Source organism: Leopardus geoffroyi, chromosome C3 (assembly GCF_018350155.1).
Source record: "Leopardus geoffroyi isolate Oge1 chromosome C3, O.geoffroyi_Oge1_pat1.0, whole genome shotgun sequence".
In the NCBI taxonomy this organism is placed as follows: Eukaryota; Metazoa; Chordata; class Mammalia; order Carnivora; family Felidae; genus Leopardus; species Leopardus geoffroyi.
Genome location: NC_059338.1, coordinates 35474056 through 35490663, shown reverse-complemented (window position 1 = coordinate 35490663; position 16608 = coordinate 35474056).

The window sequence follows — 16608 nt, the reverse complement described above, 5'->3', positions numbered from 1 at the left end:
GGTTTAAAACATTATATAGGAGGACAACTTTATGATTCTGTGAGGAAAGATAATGTTTGGATACATGGGAAAAACACAAATCATAAAGAAGCCGGATAATTACATCAGAATTTAAAATACCTTCATGACAAAAGCTAACAAACCCAAAAGACACAGATTTTTGCAACATACAAAGACACATGGAAAGAACACCTTCTTACCTGGAAGATAATGATAACAGCTAACATTTATTAAACACTTACTATATGCCAAGGTCTGTTCTAACTGGTTAGTATGTGTTGTCTTAATCACCATAATAATATTATGAGATATTATGTTAATCTCCATGTTTAAGGATGAAACCCAGGCACAGGGAGGTTAAGTAACACGCCCAATTATGAATAAGGATTAAGTGACAAATCTGGGATTGATATGCCCGCAGATATCTGTATACAGTACCACTGGGTGTATATTTATAAATAAAATAGTGTTGCCTTCACACACCCAGGCACATATACATCTTCTGAATTGCAAAGCGTGCTTCAGGTTATTTGAAGTTCTGTACAATATGTCTAGCCTCCCAGGCAAAGTTTCTTGTTAATTTCCTCAGCTCCATGAATGTATGATTTATTTAACAAAACTTTCATGCAGCAAATTAAACAACATTTGTTCCACCTAGAGGGATAGTTCCCCAGCATCACAGAACAGACAGGCCCAGTTACGAAGGTTGACGTAAGGACAGTGGTCCAGCTCAGAATCCCAAGTACAACAGTATCTCCTGGCCTATTCCCACTGATACACTCCAGTGTCTAATTAGCCCAGGGGGGAATAAGGAAAAAAAAACAAAACAACAAAAACGAAACTGTGCCCCTAACAATGCTTGTGGTTGTTGATTTTTTTTTCATTCTCTTTCTTCTCCTTCATCCTCCAACCCCATCCCTTCACCAGGATGTACTCATAAACGAATACAATTAAACGGGGCCCTTTCTTCTCTTCCTTTCTTCTTCTCTCCATCTCTCTTCTTTTCTTAAAAAAAAAAAAAAAAGATAACCTATGTTTTAGTTGTCTAATCAGAGAATATCAAACGTTTAGCCATCCGGTTCAAAATTTTTTACATAGGAAAAGACCTTGAGCCATTTCAGTCTGAACCCCTGGGAACCTATCCAAGAGAGGTAAGAAATGTGCCATACCTGATCTTTGCTCTGCTCCTTTGCAGTCTCAACCCAAATTAAAGAAATCATAAAACAAACTGCAAAGTAAGGAATCTACAAATCATTAAATATCAGCAATTAGCATTTTTATCCAGCTTGCAAATCCGTATCACCCTAAAGCAGGGCCCATTTCTGACTGGCAGAAGGCAGATATGTTTGCTGAATTCTGATAATATTTTCGCTTTTATTTTTATTTTTCCCCAGGGCTCAGCATCTTAGGAGCTGTTTTGTGTTGGGAGGCTCACTCTTGGCACCTATCACATCTTGCTTCATGATTGGGCATGCTTAAAAACACAAAACAAAAACCACAGGCATTCATGTACACGATCGACATATATTGAACACTTTGAGAATATAAACATGACGGGTAGAGTTCCAATCCTTCGTGGTGTTCCAGCTACCTAGTGCTTCATGACGGTAACTCCCAAGCTTTGCATGTGTTGCTCACAGATTCAAGGGAGCAGGCTTTGAGAGGTCATGGGGGGAACAGCATGACCCTATTCCACCATGTCTGTGGTCTCAGATAACAAAATTCAAGGCGGGGTGTGACCAGATGGCTGAAGGCAGACGCGAACTGAAGGTACATCTGGCAGGAGATCCTTCGGGGGGGCTGAGACCGAGGGGACTGTTGACGCCTTCACTACCAGGCGGTCTTGGGGCAGCTGGACTTCTGATAGGACTCCAAAGGACAGTGTCCTAGTGAGAAGCAGAGGCTGTGTTGCTTTTTCTGAGCTTTTCTTAGAAGTGAGGTCACATCACTTGCAACGCATTCTGTTGGTTACCAGCAACTCACAGCCGAAATAGATTCTGGGGAAATGAACGCGGATCCCATTTCTTGAGGAAAGGTAGGCCAAGGTCACATGGTACAAAAATATGTATGCCGGGAGATATTTTTGTGGCCATCTCAGAAAACACAGCCTGCCACGGGCAGCTTATAGTTCAATAGGAAAGATAGACACGTAAATACGTCCACAGAGAAAGGGGGTCAGCGCTGCAGTGGAAGGACGGTGTTATGTGCACTAAAACACCTGATCAATCAGATCTGGAGAAAAGGAAACATTTCAAAAGGGGGTGAATCTTAAGGGGGATAGGTTGGGCATAGAGTGGTACACATTTTGGGGGAAGCTGATGGAATGCGGAGTTTCGAGACACAACTCACATAAAGTACCCCTTTACTGGTAACACGTATTACGTGCGTTTAAACACGTAAACACGTGCGTTTGAAAAAACGAACAAAAGGTGATGTCCGTTCCACGGCCTTTCGAAACCCCTTTGCTAGGTGGAGAAGGAGCTTGAGATGGGGGAGGGCATCTGGAAAGGTTGGCTGCTCTGGGCCAATCGAGGGCGGGGTGGGAAATCGCGGTGTGTGACGTCACCCACTCATGACAACCCTTGCCCTGGTAGAACCTCCCAAAACTGTGAGGGGCAGCAGAAGAATGCGGGCCAGCCAGGGCCCACACTCGTCTACCTTTATGCCCACTTAGCCGCTGTCATGCCAGGGTTCACTTAATCCTCGTTTGCCCCGAAGCTTGATGTGTTACCTGCTCTCCACACGTCTCGGGGCTTGATGAAACTGTGGGTTTGTGGCGGCCCCGGGGGTGGGTCCCCAAGGAATGCAACCATCTTGTGCCTTTATTAAAAGGTAAGGTCAACCCTTGAAGCTTAAGGTAGCCCGAAGGCAGTACGAGAGGGGGTGATGTTCCTAGACGGGTGAGAGGAAAAGCAGGGGGATGAGGGTTTCCCAAAGCAAGTGAAAACATTCCTTCATGTGTTGTTTGCTTTGGGTCATAAAGGAGCATCACCGTGACAGCTGTGCTGAGCCAGAACTTCCAATTCAGTGGCAACGTGACTCTCACCGAGTGCGTGCTTAACGTCCCCAGCACCGTTAATCCATTTCTCTCGCTCTGTCTCTGGCTAATCCTTCCCTTTGTCGCGAAGAGATGTCATGAAGAGGGCTGCGGCGCAATCTGACGGTGGGCAACCACCCTGGCAATTTCGGAGGGACGTCCGAAGCAATGACAGACTATAAGACACAAGACAGACTATAGCCACCGCTGGGTTTGCCAGGTGCCCAGCACAGCTTATCGATGCATATCCTTTTCCTGTCCCAAATCGCAAAGAAAACCATGCCCGGCCATACACTCCCCAGCTCGTCACTCCATATCAACCCGGGAGAAACAGGTTTTCCACTATCCCCATCTGTGAGTACTGGTAGGAGGTGGCAGAGGCTGCGGTGTGGGGAGAAAATGAACAGCGAGGCAGATTGGCCGCCGAGACAGAGAGGGCATCAGGAGGGTAGGTTAGGAGGCGGGCGACGGACCTGGGGCTCCACTCTCCCACATCTGATGTTGGGGAGCTCTGGCTTCAGCTATTCTTTCTGCACTTGGGCACGTTCTGAGCCCGTGTCTCTGTTATTTGCTTCTACCCGGGACACTCCTTTAAGACCCCCCATTACACCCTCCATACTCCATCTTTTTTTAACTCCGAATTGTCCAGCAAGTTTCAATTTGATGCCACTTCTTCCTGGAAATCTTCTCTTCCTTTCAGGTATTCGGTTTGGCCCTTCCCTTCCCTTTCCTTCCTTAGTGCCTGAACCTATTTCCAATAAAACCTTTGCATGTGGCGTTATAATTCCCCACCCCCCCTTTTTTTTTCTCGTTTGGTTTTCCACCTAGGCTGAAAGGCACTTGAGAGCATAAAACCTGTTTTCTCTGCGGTTCTATTTCTATGCCTCTAGTACAACGCCTACCACCTTGTAGGAGCTCAGGCAAAATTATGGATTAGTAAGGAAAAGAGAGAGAAGACAGAAGTTACAGGGAAACATGCGGTCAGAATTCAGGTCCACCTGGATGGACCGAAAGTTGAAAAATGGAAAGAAGTCTTATACCAACCAGATTTGAAAAAAAGAAAACAGTCAGTCATGGTGAGATAGTGGTGAACTTATTACATGCATTCAAACGACGGCAATATTACATCAGTAGGATGGTTTTAGAGGGTAATACCTCAGGTGAATAAAAAGCTCCGAAATACATATACCAAATAGACTCTGGAATCCCACCTGTGGGAATATAACCTAAGTAAATCGTCTTAAAGAGGCAAAGTGTCATTACATGAAGATAATACATTGTAGCATTATTTATAATAGTGAGAAATTGGAAACAATTTGAACAGTATAAGAATGGTTAAATAATGACAGTATCATACAATATAAAACTATATTACACAGGGATTAAAATGATAGATGTGAGGTTTATTTGTCAGCATACAAAATATTTATTATGTAATTTTATGTTAAACAATGGAATTGTGCCTGTGCCTTGCTTTAAATTATATAAAATTATGTTTTTGAATGGACAAGTTCTAACAGAAATACATGAAAATAGCTGTATTTACTGAAGTGGTTGGATTTTGGGTGTTTTTTAGCCTGCTTTTGTGTAAAGCTTCTTTAGTGCTGGAATGCTACACAAATGACCTTAAAATATTTTTTTCAAAAAAAGATCATGAGGAAGTTATTGAGAATTGAATCGGAAGTCTGACAGACTCTTTCTTCAAAACATCTATCTGGGATTTGTTTCAGGTACCCTTGGCCAATGGATGGAAAGTCTTATTTTTTTCTCTTTTCAACTTGCAAACTTTAAGATTAAATCAGAAAGATCCAGTATCAGGATGTTTGGGTGATTTTGTTTCGATCTTAACCCTCCAGTTAGGTCAACTACTGGTCAACTGCTCATCCCCCAGTTGTCAAACAACTGTTCAAATACAAGCATCTTCAAGTTTTCAGAGGAAATTATTTCATGACCAGCCATGATTTGGATCAGCTAAAGGACCACATTGCGTTTCTTTCTATTTGTACGCAAGGGTATTTTTGAGCACAGACTTGCAACTTTTCTAAACCTCCATCAAGAAAAGAAAGCATCAGATACACTCTTATCTACATCTGTTGGATAAAGGGCAATCTGATTGGGAGCCTGGGAGGTGGCTTGGGATGGTTAGAAAGTTGGTGTCTTTGGAGTAGGCAAATGTCAGCTTATTTAGGAATAGGACTGTCGCCAAGCTAGGCAATCATTCCGGGTCTTGATCTTCTCAACTAAAACATTTGGAAACCAACACCTATTTTCAGTGATTCTGGTTCCCTCTCAGGGAACCAGAGATTCGGACCGTGTTAACAGAGGCGTGCCTCTGATCCATGACTTCCCTTCCCCCATCCTATCTGTGATGATTTCTTTGTTACGATTTCTGAAAGTGATGGGCGCAAGCTTCCTTCTTCGGTCAGGCGGATAGAGCTGTGAAATCAACCCTCATGACAACTTGGAAAAATTAATCTTTTTTATTTGGTCTATAACACCTGCAGTTTTCCTCTCAAGCCTCCAACTTGCAAAATCGGGAGGAAAGGTGACTGTGTTTGGTCCATCTGGACGGAGAGAGGCCGAGGAAATCCCATCCTCAGGTCTTACAGCTCCTGGACCGCACTTTTCTCATCTTGATGGACTGGCTATCATCCTGATCCTTATGGGAGCAGTTTAAGGGAGACAAGAAACCGGGCAGATGTCCCTGATGTCCTGTCTCCCCACATTACCCTCTTGATCTGATGTGTCTGTTCACGCCAAGCCTAAATTCAGGTGACAGAACTGCTTCCTCCTTTTTTGCCCTTCCGCATGTCCTCCCACAGCCAGGGGCGTGATGGGGTTGATTGTGCCCCCTTCTTTGGACATTTATAGTTTCTATGAATGTTCAGCATCTATGCACAGGGTTTTTTTTTTTTTCTTTATATTTCCCACCTTCCATCTGCAAAGTCGAAGTCCGAACTTGGTTTTCCGGTCTCCCCTGCATCCCCTTGATATGGGCCCGTGGTCAGAGATCCGTGGGAGTCCTGGATTCAGAAGAAAATGTGCGGGGAAGGAGGCGCTCTCTGCCATATGTGTCCCGGTCGGTGTGGTGACACACAGCAGGTGGATGCAGCTCAGTGGTCCTGGGGGTCCAAGCCCGGCGCCTCTGCTTTGCCGGAGCGGGATCACTCGCATGCTGATTCTGGTGGTATATAGTTCCTGCAGATGCTGCTTCTGACGCTGGTTCTCTGGTTTTTCTGGAAATTCCATGAACTATCTAACATCCTTTAATGACTCTGCTTTAAAGAGTCAGAGTGTATACACTGCAAAATGCTGATATACCACTCTTCTGGCCTCACACGCACCGACGTTCTTGCTTGGGTCACTCTTAGGTGCAGATGTGCTGGCTCATTTCGAGCTTTGATAGACGCTGACTGGCAGCTGACAAATACCTGGTTTTCTGGCTTTGTCTTGCTCGTGGAGTCAGGTTCTCAAACTCTCCTCACCCGTCATCTCGGAACAGATTTGGGGGCAGAAGCTTGCCCGGGACATTCGCACCTTGTTCTTCCTCATCCCTTGCTGGGAAATTTAAGCCACGCCGCTGATGACGTTTTCCAAACCACCTGTCCTTCCCAGCCCTTTGCGACTTTTCTTGGCTCTGCTCTTCCCTTGTTGAGCATTTACATTCAGTGTCCCACAGTTTAGTACTGAATCTTTGCCATATGGACCACACCCCGGCAGAGATAAACCTTAAGAGAAAATAGTTTAAGAAGTGCCGTGTTTCTGGGGGCGCCTGGGTGGCTCGGCCGGTTAAGGATCCGACTTGGGCTCGGGTCATGATCTCGTGGCTCGTGAGTTCGAGCCCCGCGTGGGGCTCTGTGCTGACGGCTCAGAGCCTGGAGCCTGCTTCCGATTCTGTGTCTCCCTCTCTCTGGGTCCCCCAACCCCCGCTCACACTCTGTGTCTGCCTGTCTCAAAAACAAATACAATATTAAAAAAATTAAAAAAGAAAAGAAGTGCCGTACCTCTGGTTTTGGCCAACCTGGAATTCAGAATGTTGATGATTATAGACGGCGCGAATCCAGCCAACTGTCATGCATTATAGTGAAAGTAACACGAGGGAATTTGGTTCTTTGTCCCAGAACTTCAGACTTGTGTCTCTCCTCAGAGGTGCAATCAGCATACTGAATACAACATGTCCCCAAATCACCTGCTTCCCCCCCCCCCCCCGAACCTGCTCCTCTTACGTTCTTCTCCATCTCAGTACACGACAACTCCGTGTCTGAGTGCCTCCCTCCCTCCTCTCTTTCTCTCCCAGCTGTATCCAATCTCCGTGTCAATCTGTAGTGACAACCTTGACCACTATCTAGAAGGCAGGCACTTCTCACCCGCTTTGCAGCTGCCGCCACCTCTCTCCGAAATTATTGTAATGGCCTCCCACGTCCTGCCCTTGCTCTCCGCCCCCGACCACAGCACATTCTCAGCACGGTCCCCGGAACGAAACTTCCAGAATGTATGTCAGATCGTGGTGCTCCTCTCTTCAAAAGCCCTCCGTTGGCTTCCCGTGGCACACAGAGCAAAAGGGAAAATTCTTTCAACGGCTTGGAAGACGTTATATGAGGAAGCTCGTGGCTACCTTTCTGATTCCATCTCCCACTCTCTTTCTGCCTGATGTTCTAGTGAAGTGAACATCTCTGCCGTCCCTCAACTAAGGACAGCCGGTTGCCACCTCGGAGTGTTTGTCTTCGAGGGTCCTTCTGCTCGAAATGCTTCTCTTGCCGAGCTCCAGACAACCACTTCCTTAACCTCCACTGGGGTTTGGTCTAGTGTCACCCTGTGAGACCTTCTCCGACCGAGCTGTTGAATCCGACAACCGTCTAGCTTTTAAGGCACTTCCCCTCCGAGTTTTTCCCATGGCATTTACCGTGAGCTGATACACCTTGTCAGTGTTGGGTCATTTATTTGCCGTCTGCTTCCTTCCATTCAGACGTAAGCTTCGTGAGAGCAGAAGACAGGAATAGCTCGTGGGGAGCGACAGGGACTCAATTAATTACTCTTAAATAAATGAATAAATACATGAGAGAAAGAGCAGGACCCAGTGTCAACTTAGAATGGGTGGAACTGTACTCTACTATACTCTAGTATGAAATCATATAGAGATTTCTACACAGTGAAGCTAGACATTACTTGGGGGGAAAAAACCCCTATAAAATCTATAAGTGTGTAAATTTAATACTAACTCTCAGTCCCTTCTCTCTAAGCAAATTAACTTGAGAATCTTTCATTCTCGTCGCCAAGAGAAGAGTCTCAAATTTGGACAAATTGGGTGCTCCTCTTTTTCCGTCTTGGGTATGTGTGTTCATTTTATTTTATTTTTTTTTTAAGTTAAAAAAAATTTTTTTTTAAGTTTATTTATTTTTGGCAGAGACAGAGTGCAGGCATGAGCTGGGGAGGGGCAGAGAGACAGGAAGACACAGAATCCGAAGCAGGCTCCAGGCTCCAAGCTGTCAGCGCAGAGCCCGACGCGGGGCTCGAACTCACGCACTGTGAGGTCATGCCCCGGGCCGAAGTCGGAAGCTTAACCGACTAAGCCACCCAGGTGCCCCTGTTCATTTTATTTTTTAAAAAAACCTTTCTCGGGGCGCCTGGGTGGCGCAGTCGGTTAAGCGTCTGACTTCAGCCAGGTCACGATCTCGCGGTCCGTGAGTTCGAGCCCCACGTCGGGCTCTGGGCTGATGGCTCAGAGCCTGGAGCCTGTTTCCGATTCTGTGTCTCCCTCTCTCTCTGCCCCTCTCCCGTTCATGCTCTCTCTCTGTCCCAAAAATAAATAAACGTTGAAAAAAAAAATTAAAAAAAAAAAAAACCTTTCTCTGTGTCCCAGTGAGAATTAGTCCTGGCACATCTGGGTTGTGATGGCCGATGCCTTCCTCTGAGAGCCCTTACGACAAAGTCCTGTCTGTGTTGGTTTCCAGAGTTGGCTTGCGTAAGTGTTTCTGGAAGCTTTATACGTCCCCAGCAAGCCGTGCACAGGGTCTGCTGCCTGCTCTATGTAGTCCTTTGGGAATGTGCTCACTCTCTCCATTCTCTCTCTCTTTTTCTTTCCCGTCTGTACAGCTTTTATCTGCACACGGTGGCCCTCCTCTGGCACTCTAGAAGGAAGATGAGGGTTTTATTTTGTTCTTTTTGGTAAGAAGGGTCATTTGCTAAGTTCCGACCTGACTTCAGCATAGTCCTGTGGGCTAAAAGACGGTGAATTTAATTTGATGATAGTTTCATAGTTCTTGGTACCTAACTAAATTATAGGTTCCTTAAGGAACTGGGAATAGATATATGGGGGTTTGTTTCTTTTTTATAATAGAAAGTAGCACAGTTCTGGGTCCATCATTAATTCTTTTTTTTTTTTTTTTAATTTTTTTTTCAACGTTTATTTATTTTTGGGACAGAGAGAGACAGAGCATGAACGGGGGAGGGGCAGAGAGAGAGAGAGGGAGACACAGAATCGGAAACAGGCTCCAGGCTCTGAGCCATCATGAGCCATCAGCCCAGAGCCTGACGCGGGGCTCGAACTCACAGACCGTGAGATCGTGACCTGGCTGAAGTCGGACGCTTAACCGACTGCGCCACCCAGGCGCCCCGATTTAATTCTTAATAAATATTTATGTGATTAATTTGTTCACTTAGCCAGATCTTTATTTATGCAACGAATATTTGTGGGCCCATCAGGTGCCAGACACTCTTAAATGCACCGAGAAGAACACATTGAGAAAACAAACTTGTGTTCTCACCAAGTTTGCCTCCCAGCAGAGGCCGGCGGACAATAAGAGAATATGCAGTACAGCAAGCAAATGGTGATCCGTGCTAAAAAGAAAACTGGAGCTGTAGGAATCAGAAGGGCTTGGAAAGGGGGGATTTCTATTTAAAAAAATTTTTTTTAACCTTTATTTATTTTTGAGACAGAGAGAGACAGAGCATGAACGGGGGAAGGTCAGAGGGAGGGAGACACAGAATCAGAAACAGGCTCCAGGCTCCGAGCGGTCAGCACAGAGCCCGACATGGGGCTCGAACTCACGGACGGCGAGATCACTACCTGAGCCAAAGTCGGACGCTTAACCGACTGAACCACCCAGACGCCCCATGGGGATTTCCATTTTAAATAGAGTATTGAAAAATGTTGCTGATGGCAAATGAGGAGAGGTCCAAAGAGCTGGTGGTATAAGCAATGAGGATATCTGGGGGAAAAGCATGTTCCAGGCAGATGAGCTGACAAACATCTAGATCCTTAATAGAAAATATGTTTCTTGAGTCTAAGGAATATCCAAGAAGCTATAATGGCCAGCAAGTGGAGTAAGCAAGATGAAAGGTATTAGGAGATAAGATCTACCAGTGGGACAATAGCATGCTTAAGATTGACACTTAGAAGGGGCCGAAGCTGTTGGTAATGACAGGGCCTAGGGAAAGGCCATGAGATTGGGTGGCTGGGACATTTGAGGAGAATACATCCTGGAGCCGAAAAGCCAGGGTATTGAAAGGATCACCTTCAGGTATATTGAAATAATGAAGGATTGTGACAGGAATTGTATTGCACAGAATATCGGAAACCAAGAGTGAAAGTCATCAAGGCGTGAGGAGGGTTCATCCATCTGGGGATCTATAGATAAATAGGGTAGAGGATGATATATTGTCGTGGTAGGAGCATCAGAGCTAGAGAGGAGTTACAGGGAGTTCGGTGAGTGGAAGGGTTAAAGGGCTGGAAGAGGCAGTAAGAATAGAGGATAGCCTGCCCATAGGCAGCGTTACCAGTGGCATGGCGCCCTAGAGTTTCCTAGAATTTTCTCAGTTAAGCCACTTGAGAGGGCGATAGGAAAGGCAGTATCTTCAGGCAAAAAAATGAGTAAAAAACAAAAGAGTTCAAAAAAGAGACTGCGTGTGCAGGGGTTTTTGCTGATAGAAGCATTTCAGAATATATTTAGTGCCTTGGAATCATGATTTCAGTTTTGATGGTCATTGTACTGTAGATATGCTTAAGTGGCAGTTAATAAAGAACTCCAAATAGACAAGTTTACTGTTTTGTTATTTTGACGGTTCCGGGCTCTTGTCCTATAAAGAACAATGTAAATGCCAGTCTTTCTCTCTGTACATAACAATGGGGATGGGCTTCGACTTTTCATTCTAGGAGCATGATCAGATTTTCCCCCAGAGCATCAAAGCACTAGGAGCCACGTACCCTTTCCTCTGGACTGGGGCCTCAAGCCAAGATGAAAAACAATCAACTTTCAATTCTCTGTGCTAGTTTGCTTTCTGCCCAGAATACACAGAAAAGGCATTTAAGCAAACTTTTGGGTTAAGTTTTCAAGGACATCTTTCCATTTCTGCCAACAAAGGATTTGGGAGCCCATTACTCCTGGGCCCCAGGAGCTCGTTTTTATTATTTCAGTGTGGGTGTCTTCAGAGCAAAACAACCTCAAAAACCCAACCCAAGCCCCTCAACCCACCACCATTTGCTAAATGAAGCAAAACACCATAATGGTCTTAATGATGTAGATTTATCTCTTAACTGTTGTTTTGAGATCACAACAAATCATTAAAATCATTAAGTCTTCTAGCTAAATTAGAGTGTGGATCTTCCAGAGTGCATGGCCAATGTGTTTTGTTCCATAAACCACCCCCCAACCCTCCCCCCACGCCCTCATCACTGTCCTTCTCAGATTGTTTCCATGCAGGAAAAGCTGGCTTAATATATTCAAAGTCACGTTTCTAAACAGCTTTTTACCTCCCTCTCTGCTCATTTCCCCCCTGTACCCCAGGGCTCCTTCCCTGAGAGATGTAGGCGGCAAGACAGCTAAGCTAAGGGGTTTAGATCTGTGCTGATTCTGGGGCCCAGCACAACGGAGTGTAACAAAGACAGGGAGACAGCCAGTGGCGTCTGGGTTCTTCCAGCACCCCTTGGCGAGCAGAAGTTGTCCCCCGCTCACCTTCCACTCAAGCTAGCAAAGATTTCACTTGGAGAAGGAAGACGGGTAGTGTTGAGATTCCCTCCATTTCTTTTTAGGTCTGTCACTTACTGTCTCTCCAGCCCATTCAATGGAGGTAAGGAAGCATGTCTTCTGTTTCCGGCCCAGACAGCATGGGGGCAGGAAGAAAATGTATCATGTGGGTATTGACTAAGTAGATGAGACCTCTCGGACCTATATATGCTGTAGAAGTTCATGCCTCTTCTTCTAGAAGATCCTATGAAAATAGGATGATAGGGTACTTGAAGAGCTTGGCGACGGCCACTTATTCACCTTTCCTTAAGATAAGAACAGAAGTGCTTGATGAGAATACTGAGTTGAAAGGGGTTCAGGAAGATGGGTGAAACACAGCTGGATGAGTGATTCAAGCTTTCTTTACACTAATTGCTAAACTAAGTTACTGTTAAACAGTGACACATAGCTCAGTGCTGCTCAGGCACCAGGAGATGTCCAATTAATGTTGGCTGAATTAAAGATTGTATGTGACGACCTCCTACGGGGGCCTGGGGTTCTCGAAGTTGAACCCGCCTGATAAAGAGGTTAATTTTTCATCCAGTCGCCTATGCCTCCTCTCTGGTCGAGGTCTGCAGGCCTGTTGTAAAGGTGGATGACACACCTTTCTCATAATTCAGTAGTTCGAATTCAGGTGCCAAAGTTATGCTTGAAATCTAACGTGTGATTTATTCTCAGCTATGACTGCTAAAGAATTGGCGAGTTACTTTTGCTGGGGAAGTCGTCCCCCGACCAACTCTAAATTCTAAACTCTTGGTCCCCTTTGGGCTGATCTGACTTTTCCACCTGAACCTGGTAAGGACAGTGAATGAGAAGGGGTGTTAAAGAAAAGTGTCCCCTGAAGCAGTGAGAGTCTTAACTCACTTCCGTGGGTTGGAAGTTTTACCCGTTTCTCCTCCAGTGGGTTTCCAGAAGAACTGAAGTGAGCATTAAAGCTCTCTTAGGTTTTAATTGTATTCTGTGAGTCCAAATGTATGTATGTAAAAGTCCATTTATCTCCAAATAGAAGAACCCACTCTAAGCTCTATCTTTGGTACTAGAAAATTAGTCTTTTATCAGACTAATTCAAGGGCCAAATGAAGGACTGCGGAATATAAAATCAATGACCTTTTGTAGACAGGCAAAGTCAGGGGGAGGAGAGGCTGTGAGTTGGGCAAAGGAATGCTTGTCTGCTCTGAGCTCCTGTTTGTAGGAGAGAAAGCATAGGGTGGATGTGGGAAAGCATAGGGTGGGAAAATAGATTTCCCATCAGGGGAGTTCTAACCTCGGCCTCAGAGAGATTGATGTCTGGGTTCAGCACATACACACGAGTTCCTTTCTCTGGGCAACCGGGAGGCTCTTGCTTTACTCGCCTCTGTGGGCAAGTGTCACAACAGTATGGCCCTGCTACCTCGCTCCAGACCCCAGGCTGTCTTGTTTGTGCTTTTGTCAGTCCTCTAGCTTGTGGGGAAGAGAAGCGAGGGACAGAACAGCCACAGCCGGGCGTAGGAGCACAGAGCGACTCCTCTGGGCGGCTGCCCCAAGCACCCCCCTGTTCCTGTCCCATGCCATTTTCCTAGGGAGTCTGAGTTCTCTCTGGGGCCCTCACGTCTGGGCGGTGACTCTGTGAGTGGCAGCTGGTGGCTCTGTTGGCAACCCCGTGGTTACCCCCAGGACTCTCACAGGACCCCAGCGCACTGCTCTCAAGGGGTTGGATCATGAATGGTGCAGTGGGTACCCTCCTCTTTGCTCTAGCAACTCTACCTCCAACCCCAGGACTGAGAGAAAAGAAACCACCAGTGGGAAGGTGAAGGATGCATGCATCATGCGTTTGCAAGATCACCCTTGCTTCTTCCTCTCACTGGTCTTGTGAAGTATTATGGTCTGCATTTTACAGCCTAGGAAACTGAGGCACAGAGAGGTTAAGTGAGTTGCATAAGGTCATAGAGCTAGAAAGAGGCAAGGTTGGCATTTAGACCCGGGGTCTGCTGACTGTGTGATTTTGCACCACAACACGTGGCTGTGGCTGAGTGAGTCTGTTCAGATAAGGAGCAAATCACCCAGGACCCCAGCTGACCCCCAAGGACAAGCTAGACAAATAGTCCTGCCTTCTGAGCCCCCCAAACACACACACTCACACATACACACACACACCCATACATTCTCTCTCACACGCAAACTCTTTCTCTCTCTCTCTCTCTCTCTCACACACACACACACACACACACACACACACCCCGTGTCCTGCTGGTATTTGTTTTAGTGTTGCCCTTCCTGAGGGAATCAGACAACCACCCAGGCTCCCATTTCCATATTCATTGCCCCTGTGTAACTCTTCTGTCCTGAGGCCGTGCAGGGCAACGAGCACTCTTGTATGGATTTGGACCCAACTGAGCACTCACTCAGCGGGCAGCCATGATTTTGGTTATTACACTCTCCCCTCTCTTTTTGTCCGTCTGTTTGTTTCCTCCAACCGAAGCATGACAGGCAGTGAGACCTGGCCCGGATTCTCAGATGAGGATTGCTGTCACAGCTGGGCCCTCTCTTGTGGGGAGAGCCCATCTTGTATGGAGGTAACTCGTTTAGGCTTCAGCACAGGGCATGGCGCGTAGTGAGAGCTTCAATGCTTGCCTCAGAATTGCTCAAAATATCACTCTGTTAGCACTTTGGCGATAAAAAACGTATAATGGCTCTCTATCTCCTGTCCCAAGGCCATCCACAGGCCCCCATTCCAGCCCCTCACAAACCCAGAAAAGATGTGACATCTTTATTTCTACCTCATCTTCCCCCTTGAGACTTCTCTGGCTGGAATCCCCCTCTGGCCCTCCTTTAAGACTAGAAATTCAAATTCCCACTTTCCCAGGAGACTCTCCCTCTTGGATCCAGCCCTCTGGGGCTTTTCTTCTGAGCTAAACTCCAAGCAACTTACTGTCTGAACGACTCCAGGCGTGGAATCACATGCCATCTTATTTTGTTATTAATATTTTCATGGGTGGCATCTTAAACATTGTAAACCCATTAAGTTCCAAGATTACATAGTAAATGTTTTCTGTATTACTCAGAGTGCTAGTCTAGTGTTAGGAATATAAAATGGATTTTAAACATATTTTAATTAGAAGCACCTGGGGGGCTCAGTCAGTTGAGCATCCAACTCTCGATTTCAGCTCAGGTCATGATCCTAGGGTTGTGGTATCGAGCCCCGAGTTGGGTTCTCTACTGAGCAGGGAGCCTGCTTATGATTCTCTCTCTCTCTCTCTCTCTCTCTCTCTCTCTCTCTCTCTCTCTCTCCTCCCCACCCCTCTCCCCTGCTCGTGCTTTCTTTCCCTAAAATATACATATATGGGGCACCTGGGTGGCTCAGTTGGTTAAGTGTCCAACGCCTGGCTTCTGTTCACGTTGTGATCTCACGGTATGGTGGGTTCAAGCCCCACATTGGGCTCTGCGCTGGCAGCGTGGAAGCTGCTTGGGATTCTCTTTCTCCCTCTCTCTCTGCCCCTCCCCCACTCATGCTGTCTCTTTCAAAAACTAAATAAACTTAATTTAAAAATTAAAAAAGAACAAAACATACATATATATTCGAATTAAATTGTATTAAAATTCTAGTCAGAGCTTGCACAGTATGCTATTTATCAATCTTTCATGTATGAACCCCTTGTAGAGAAAAACATTCTCATAAACACCCCATGTTTACTTTATTTTTATTATGCCACTTAAGCGTATAAACATAAAACTAAGTAGAAACTCTTAATAAAAGCTTAACGTTCTTAAATCACTGTAAAACTCAACAAATTTATGCAATTAAATATAAATAATCGTATAAACACTGTAAAGTTCAAATTAACAGTGTGAATTTATTGTTATATATGGTACTTCTCAAACCAAATCGCATCACAGTTATGGGATGGCTATGAGTCAAGTTCTTCTGAGTTTCTGAGCTTGGTGTGATTTGTTTCTCACACCAGTCTCTTCTGTTCCTTACACGGAACAGCAAAGCCTTTATTCCCACAGTGTGGTGTCAGGTCACTGGTGCCTTATTTAACAAAATGGCATCATCATTATCAAGGCTATTTTTTTTTTTTTTTTTTTACCTGAGACAAAGACACAGTGTGCTGAAATCACTTGTCAGTATTTAGATTGGTGTGGCCATCAAAATATAGTTTGGGGGGATTATCTTTGAAATTAGAAATCAAATTAAAATATCTTGTAAGAAAACTTTTAGACCATCAAGAGCATATCTACAGATCCCTGGTTGAATAACGCAACACTGTTGACACTCTAGTAGGAGGAGAATTATTTAAAGCAGAAAAAAATGAAATTGTTCTTTCTTCCTCCCTTTCCATGGAAGACTGTCAAACAGAGTTGCATTATCTTATTTTTTGTTACCAGGTTTATTATTTTAAAACTGTCACTAGAATTTACTTTTCATTCACACACAACATGTTTATCATACAAAGTTTGAACGACACCTATATGTTTTTTCAAGAAAAGAAACTAAGGCCCCCAGAATCCCACCTTCCAGAGATAACCGTTGATGGCTTGATATAATAGTAATGTGTCTCTTGTTAATATCAACAACATCAACAATGAGTG